Source organism: Suricata suricatta, chromosome 9, assembly GCF_006229205.1.
Source record: "Suricata suricatta isolate VVHF042 chromosome 9, meerkat_22Aug2017_6uvM2_HiC, whole genome shotgun sequence".
Taxonomy (NCBI): Eukaryota; Metazoa; Chordata; class Mammalia; order Carnivora; family Herpestidae; genus Suricata; species Suricata suricatta.
The window spans coordinates 59,866,163-59,874,601 of NC_043708.1; the positions used below are offsets into that span (position 1 = coordinate 59,866,163).

The following is an 8,439-nucleotide window of genomic DNA, read 5'->3' on the forward strand; positions in this document are numbered from 1 at the left end:
GCACCTGGGTGGCTCAGTCGGTTAAGTGTCCGGCTTCAGCTCAGGTCATGATCTCACAGTTTGTGGGTTCGAGCCCCGCATCGGACTCTGTGCTGACAGCTCAGAGCCTGGAGCCTGCTTCGGATTCTGTGTCTCCCTCTCTCTCTGACCCTCCCCTGCTTGTGCTATTTCTCTCTGTCTCTCAAAAATAAATAAAAAACATAAAAAAGAATTAAAAATAAATAAATTAATAAATAGAATAATGGTGTTTAGAGGGCTATACACTAAAGGACATTTATTCATTTCATACACATATAAAACTTACATAACACTATTCTTAAATGTGCACAAACATAGCCGTTAAAAATGCACAGTTCCTCATATTCATTCATTCACATATCCTCAAAGTTTCTCAGTAACTTTCCTTAACTGACTTGGCCCATTTTGTGAAGAGATGTAAAGAACTCTGACTAAAGTTTAAGAGCAGATCAAATGCGTAAAGCTGGAATTTAGTTCTCTTTATTCCATTGCTTAGGTCATGGAAAGCTGTCCCTTGAGCTTTAGACTCCTGTTGCTCTCCAGAGACAATAAACACCACACCTCTGTAAAAAAAAAAAAAGTGAATGTACTAAGTAAAGTGAGTAAAAATCTTTTTTTTTATGTCTTTATTTTATTTTGAGGGAGAGAGAGAGAGACAGAGAGAGAGTGGGGGAGGGGCAAAAAGAGCAGGCTCCAGGCTCTGAGCGAGTAGCACAGAACCTGACATGGGGCTCGAACCCATGGACCGTGAGATCATGACTTGGGCCAAAGTTGGCCGCCCAACTGACGCCACCCAGGCGCCCCAGTAAAAATCTTTATATGTATTGTTTTGCTCTGTTCCTTTCCTATAGGTGATCTAAAAGGCAATGTTTTCATACATAAACAGTTACAGAACTCCCCCTGCCCCAAGTACAAAGACAAATAGCTCAGGATTTCTGTGTTTAGGGAGTTTATGGGGGGGCGGATTGGGTTTTGGGGGGTTTTTTGTTTGTTTGTTTATTTGTTTTAAATTTTTATTTAAATTCCAGTTAGTTAACATACAGTGTAATATTAGTTTCAGGAGTAGAATTTAGTGATTCGTCGCTTACCTGTAACACCCAGTGCTCGTTGTAACACGTGCCCTCCTTAATCCCCATCACTCATTTAGCCCTTCCCCCCACCCACCTCCCCTCCAGCAACCTTAATTTGTTCTCTATAGTTGAAAGTCTGTTTTATGGTCTGTCTCTCTCTCTCCCTCTTTCTCTCTCTCTCTCTCTCTCTCCCTATGTTCATCTGCTTTGCTTTTAAATTCTACATGAGTGAAATCATGTTATTTGTCTTTCTCTGGCTTATTTCGCTTAGCATAAGTCTCTAGCTCCATCCACATCACTGCAAATGGCAAGATTTCATTCTTTTTGATGACTGCATAATATGCCATTGCATATATGTACCACATTTTTGTTCATCATCAGTCGATGGACATTTGGGCTCTTTCTATAATTTGACTATTGTTGATAGTGCTGCTATAAACATCTGGGTGCATGTATCCTTTTGAATCAGTATTTTTGTATTCTTCAGGTAAATACCTACTAGTGCAATTGCTGGGTCCTAGGGTAGTTCTATTTTTAACTTTTTGAAGAATCTCCATACTATTTTCCAGAATTAGGGAGTTTATATTCTAATGAATACATCTACCTAGCCTTATAAGGGAATAAATAGTCTTTGAATTTTTTTAATTGAAGTATACTTGACATGCAATCTTATATTAGTTTCAGGTGCACAACATAGTGGTTCAACAAGTCTGTACATTACATAGTGCTCACCACAATTATTCACCATCCCTGTCACCACACAATGTTACACCAATATAGTTGACTATATTCCCTATGCTGTACTTTTCATCCCCATGACTTACTTATTTTATAACTGGAAGTTTGTACCCTTTTCCATCCCCCTTTACCCCTCCGGTCTGGTAACTACGAGTTTGTTCTCTGTGTTTATGTGTTTGTTGCTGTTTTTGTTTGTTTTTTAGATTCCACATATAAGTGAAATCACATGATATTTGTCTTTTTCTGTCTGACTTACTTCACCTAGCGTAATACCTCCAAGATCTATCCATATTGTTGTGAATGGCAAGATCTTATTCTTTTTCTATGAATGAGCAATACTCCATTGTCACATCTCCTTTTTCCATTCATCTGTGACGAATACTTAGGTTGCTTCCATATCTGGGCTATTATAAACAACACTGCAATAAACATAGGAGTGCATATATCTTTTCTAATTAGTATTATTATTTTTTTAGGTAAATACCTAGAAGTGGAATTACTAGGTTTTATGGTATTTCTATTTTACAGTTTTTGAGAAACCTCCATACTGTTTTCCATAGTGGCTGCACCAATTAACACACCCACCAGGAGTGCATGAGAGAGCCCTTTTCTCTACATCCTCACCTACACTTGCTGTTTCTTGTCTTATTATACTACCCATTCTGACAGGTGTGAGGTGATATCTCATTGTGGTTTTGATTTGCATTTCCCTGCGATGAGTGATGTTGAGCATCTTTTCATGTGTCTGTTTGCCATCTGTATGTCTTCTTCAGAGAAATGTTCATTCAGGTCCTCTGCCCATTTTTAATCAGATTTTTTGGGTTTTTTGGTGTTGAGTTATATGGATTCTTTATATATTTTGGATATTAGCCCTTTAAATGATATATACTTTGCAAATATCCTCTCCCTTTCAGTAGATTGTCTTATCATTTTGTTGATGGTTTCCTTCACTATGCAAAAACCTTTTAGTTTGATGTGGTCCCACTTATTTATTTTTGCTTTTTCATTTTTGTTTCCTTTGCTTGAGGAGAAGACCAGAAAAATATTAGTAAGGCAGATGTCCAAGAGATCACCAATTTTTTCTTTTAGGGGGTTTATAGTTTTAGGTCTTACATTTAGGTCTTTAATCCATTTTGAGTTTATTTTTGTGTATGGTATAAGAAAGTGGTATAGTTTTATTCTTTTGCATATAGTTTTCCAATTTCCTCAGCACCATTTATTGAAATACTATTTTTCCCCATTTTATATTCCTGTCTCCTTTGTCATAGATTAATTGATTATATATGCATGGGTTTGTCTGATTCTATTCTGTTCCATGGATCTATATATCTATTTTTGTGCCGTACCATACTGTTTTGAAAACTATAGCTTTGTACTTTATTTTATTTTATTTTGAGAGAGAGAGAGAACAAGAGTGCAGTTGGGGGAGAGGGGTGCAGGTAGAGAGGGAATCTCAAGCAGACTCCAAGCTCAGCACAGAGCCTGATACGGGACTCAATCTCACAACCCTGGGATCATGACCTGAGCCAAAATCAAAAGCCAGACGTTCAACCAACTGAGCCACCCAGGTGCCCTTGTATTTTAATTTAAAACATGGTGCTGTAAGTGCCAGAGGTATTAAAAATTTTGCTTGTTGAAATATGAGATATATTATAAAACTAAGGAAAAAAGTTGAAAAATCTGACCAAATGCAGAGACATCTAGATGCTTAAAGAAAGGATTTTAAAATGTATTTTTATATTTTTCATAAAGAGGATAATTATTAGAAATGTCTATGGCATCTCATCACATCATGTCTTCCTATGTATGCTTGTTATTAACGCTTGCTATTAGGATTGCAAGTGCTAGAGGGAAAGTCTGTTAATATAGACAAATTAAAATGAAACCAATAATTTGGATGGGATTATTACAATTATTATTCTATCAAGTTTTTAATCATTTAATATCAATTGGAAGTCTACCATGGGCAAGTTTTCCAAAGAAGATAACCATTTCAAAAAATCATTCTCATTACTGAGATTAAAGGTCACTTTTAAATTAATCTGTATTCAATATTTATGTGGCAGTTATTAAACTTAGTATGTGTGACTTTAAATAATGAAGCCAGGATTAATATATAAAAGCTAAATGGAGATAAAGCTTAGCTCAATATAAGAACTTTCTAGCCATTAGAGTTGTAGGCTTCTTTGGGAGGGTGTGCTAGACAGACTAATGGTATCTACATTTTCATCCCTGGAACCTCTGAATATGTTACTGTACGTGCCAAAAGGCCATCTACTTTGTAGATATGATTAATTTAAGAATCTTAATTTAAGGAGATGAGTCCTTATGTAATAATGTTGGTTTTTAAAAGATAGAAAAGGAGGGGCACTTGGGTGGCTCAGTCGTTTATGCATCCAACTCTTGATTTCGGCTCAGGTCATGATTTCATGGTTCATGGAATCAACCACTGCATTGGGCTCCGTGCTGACAGTGCAGAGCCTATTTAGGATTCTCTCTCCCTCTCTGCCCCTCCCCTATTTGCATGCGTGTGTGCACGCTCTATCTCTCCCAAAATAAACATTAAAAAAAAGAGAAATTCTATAAAAATAAAAAAATAAAGTAAAAGAGGGAAGAGAATCAGAGAAGGAGTAGTGATGATGGAAGCAGAGGGCCAGGATGAAAGGGAGAAATGAAAATGTTATGTTGCTGGGTTTGAAGATGGAGGGAGGGGCCATAAGCCAAGGAATGTAGGCAGCTTCTAGAGCCCGGAAAGAAAAGGAAACAGATGCTAACTTAGAGTCTCTGGAGGGAATTCAGTCCTATCAGCACCTTGAATTGGACATAGTGAAATTCATTTTGGATGTTCAACCTCCAGGACTGTAAGATTATATTTTTGTTTTATTAAGCCACTAAATTTATGGTAATTTGTTTCAGTGATAAGGGGAAACCAATGTAGGGTGTCCATAAATTTCCATTATCATAAGTATAGCAGTAAAGTAGGATGATTTTATTCTGGGGAGTTGAGACTTTTGTAATGGATTGGACTAGAATGATATATATAGTTTTTTCCACCTGGACTGAGATCTCTTTTTTCACTTTTTGATTATTTTTTTCTTGGAGATCTTAAGTATTTCCCATAACTTCAACTATAATCTCTTTATTAATAATAGCCAACTTCATATTTCTAGCCCTCTAATTTCACATATCACATTAGCTGACATATTCATTTGGACATCCTGAAGTCCCTTCAAATCCAATATGCACCCAGGGAGGAAACAATTCAGGGACTGAAAGTTTAGAATGGAGAGAGGTAAATGTGGTCTTTCCTTGAAGGAGGAAAAATAAGACCAACTTCTCTTCTATAAATCCACAATTGAGAAAAATTGGCCATGAAGAATTCTGATGAAAATATGTCAAGAGCTTCTGTGCAGCTTTTGTGTTAAGAGGCTTTTTAACCTAAAGGGAGATAAGGATATTTTTCTTCAAATTGTACTTCTTTAAATTTTTTCTTAAATGCTATGTTCTTAACAAGAGAAATTAGACTACATAATATCTGGACCCGATGCACATGTCATCAGCCATCTCTCTCAAGAATAGGCTGAGCCCAGTGAAATGGCAAAATGATCAACATGGGCTCAAATGGCAAAGAGCCATGAACTATAATGGGTAGTGCGGGCTCTGGAATCAGGCGGTGTGGATTGGAGTCACAGCTCTAATAATTGAGCTATCCTCGATATTGGATGAGTAACTTTGGACACACTGAATAGCTTCATCTCAGTTTCTTCTTCTATAAGATGAAGATAGATTACCTACTCCTTACAGTAGTTATACAAATTAAAAAAGATAATACAAGCAAAGTGCTTAGAAAGTGATGGCACATAGCAAATGCTCAATAAATATCAGATTTTTTTAAGAAGATAACCGTGGACACTCTTGACCATCAACCTTAAGGGAGATGGTTTCCAAGTGGGATTTGTTTGCCTACAATATTTAATACAAAGATACACTGGCTTTTCTGAATGGCAGCCTGACTCAGCTTAGTCCCTAATTCCTGCCCTGGTGAGACATCTTTTTTGGTTTCCTAATTCTTGGATCATTTTGGTCCTGACTTGAGGTTAACATTCTCCCTGACATCCCAATGACTAATTCGAAACACACGGCAACTCCTCTCCGGTTCTTCCCCTACCTGCTCCACATGGGCAACTAGACCCACCTGTTCTTCAGGGCTTTCAGGAAGGCACCATTCCGGCAGCCCTCTGCTGCCTTCACCTTTCACCCTTCCTAATAGGTGCAACATTCCAGTTCTTTAGCGCCAAAAGAACCTTTGATGGTTTTGGCAAGGTGTTATTAAAAAGAGTTCACATTGACTGAGGGAGGGATTTGTGTGTGAGTACTTATGCTTCTGTAAATCTTATCGAATATGATGTCCAACACACCTCATTAGTAACTGAAGAGGTCATACTTGAAGACTGTTACTCTTTTTTTTTAATGAGCAGCAAGCAAAAGTTTATTGGAGTATAAGATCAGAAAGTGAGAATAGTATGAAAACTCTCTTTACAGAGAGGAGGCATTTGAAAGTTAATGCCCTTACTCTTTTTTTTATTGTTTAAAAATTTTTTTAGTGTTTATTTATTTTTGAGAGAGAGAGACAGTGTGAGTCGAGGAGGGGCAGAGAGAGGGGCAGACACAGAATATGAAGCAGGCTCCAGGCTCTGAGCTGTCAGCAGGCTTAACCGACTGAGCCAGCCAGGTGTCCCCTTTTTATTAGGTTTTTAATTTTAATTCCAGTGCAGTTAACGTACAGTGTTGTATTAGTTTCAGGTGTACAGTATAGTGATTCAACAATCCTGTACGTTACTCAGTGCTCATCATGTTAAGTGTAGTTTTGGCCCCTTTATTTCCCCCAAACCCCACTCAACTCCCCTCTGGTGACCATCAGTTTGTTCTCTATAGTTAAGACTCTACATCTTGGTTTTTCTCTCTCTCCATCTCTCTCTTTTTTTTTCCTTTGCTCGTTTGTTTTGTTTCTTAAATTCCACATATGAGTGAAATCATATGGTATTTGTCTCTCTCTGACTGACTTATTTTGCTTAGTGTTATACTCCATCCATATTGTTGCAAATGGCAAGATTTCATTCTTTTCTACTGCTGAATAATATTCTGTTGTATATATATACCACTTCTTTATCCATTCATCTATTGATGGACACTTGGACTGCTTCCATAATTTGGCTATTGTAAATAATGCTGGAATAAATATAGGGGCGCATATATCCCTTTAGACTAGTGTTTTTGTATTTTGGGAGTGAGTACCCAGTAGTGCGGTTACTGGATCATAGGATAGTTCTATTTTTACCTTTTTGAGGAAACTCCATACTGTCTTTCACAGTGGCTACATCAGTTTGCTTTCCCACCAACAGTGCAAGAGGATTCCTTTTTCTCCACATCCTCGCCAACACTTGTTATTTCTTATATTTTTTATTTTATCCATTCTGACAGATGTAAGGTGATATCTCATTGTGGCTTTGATTTGCATTTCCTTGATGATGAGTGATGCTGAGCATCTTTTCATTTGTCAGTTGGGCATCTGGATGTCTTTGGAGAAATATCTGCTCATATTAAGAGTATTATTCTTAATAAATAGATATGGTAGGAAAACTTACAGACTACTCTATATTCTCTTATCCAAATCAGAGAATAGACTAAACAATAAGCCCATGCAACCATAAACCAGGCACCACCATCCACTGGGTGGCATCTGAATTAGAAATATAATTTAGGCTCACAGAAAATAATACATTTTCATAAGATTGGCCTTACCAAAATTAAATCTATAACATGACCACAAATAGCCATTTTAAAGTGGTGTCCAGTGGCCAATTTAATGATGTCGAGAAAAGGAAAGATGTCAATGTTGACTATAAAGTTAAAAAATAGAAATAAATGGCCATAGAAAGGTGACCTTTTGTACAAGAGGTTTACAAAACACAAATTTATTGAAAGATTTGTATAGCACTATACAATATACTTTTCATACACTCTGCCTCATTTATTTTTTGTAACAGTATTATAACATTGATGCTATTAATATTCCTATTTTAAAGATGAGGAAATTAAAGGTGGGAAAATTTAGGCAACTTGCCCCACATGTGGTTTACACATTTAAAAAGAGGCAGAACCAAGGATTCAATTTCACTTGCCCTGATTCCCAGTCACTTTTCCCATTATATCCACTGCCTCACTAATACATGGGCTCCACTTAAATGTATATACAAGATATCTAAATAAGGCTCTTAGAATCTCCATCCTTAGGAAATCTTCAAGAAGAGAATACGTTTTAAGTAATTTTAGCCAGTCTATAAGTAGACTTTTAGGCATAATCATCTTGAAGTTATTCTCTACTTTTTAATTTTGAATTACTATCAGCCCACTTCTCACTTAAGTTTGTAACTTATGACATCTACCCCGCGTGTAACGTATTTACCGAGGTAGCCTGAGTGTCTACTTTGGAAAGATCCCATTTAATCAAAGGCAGTATTGCGTAGATGACCGGGGAGGTAGTTCTCATTACGTCACAGCCTTCTGACCTGAACTCCATTCATAACCTCACTAGAGGCGGGGTCTGTAAACG

General features: G+C 37.0%; 1 long non-coding RNA gene across 1 annotated transcript; it reads right to left on the reverse strand.

Annotated features, from left to right (window-relative positions):
* Nucleotides 1-259: 259 nt before the first annotated feature.
* LOC115302872 lies at nt 260-7,200 on the reverse strand. The gene is made up of 2 exons (XR_003913678.1): nt 7,165-7,200; nt 260-581 (listed from the first exon to the last, which is right to left on the reverse strand). It is a non-coding gene; the product is annotated as an uncharacterized LOC115302872 (long non-coding RNA).
* Nucleotides 7,201-8,439: the final 1,239 nt, after the last annotated feature.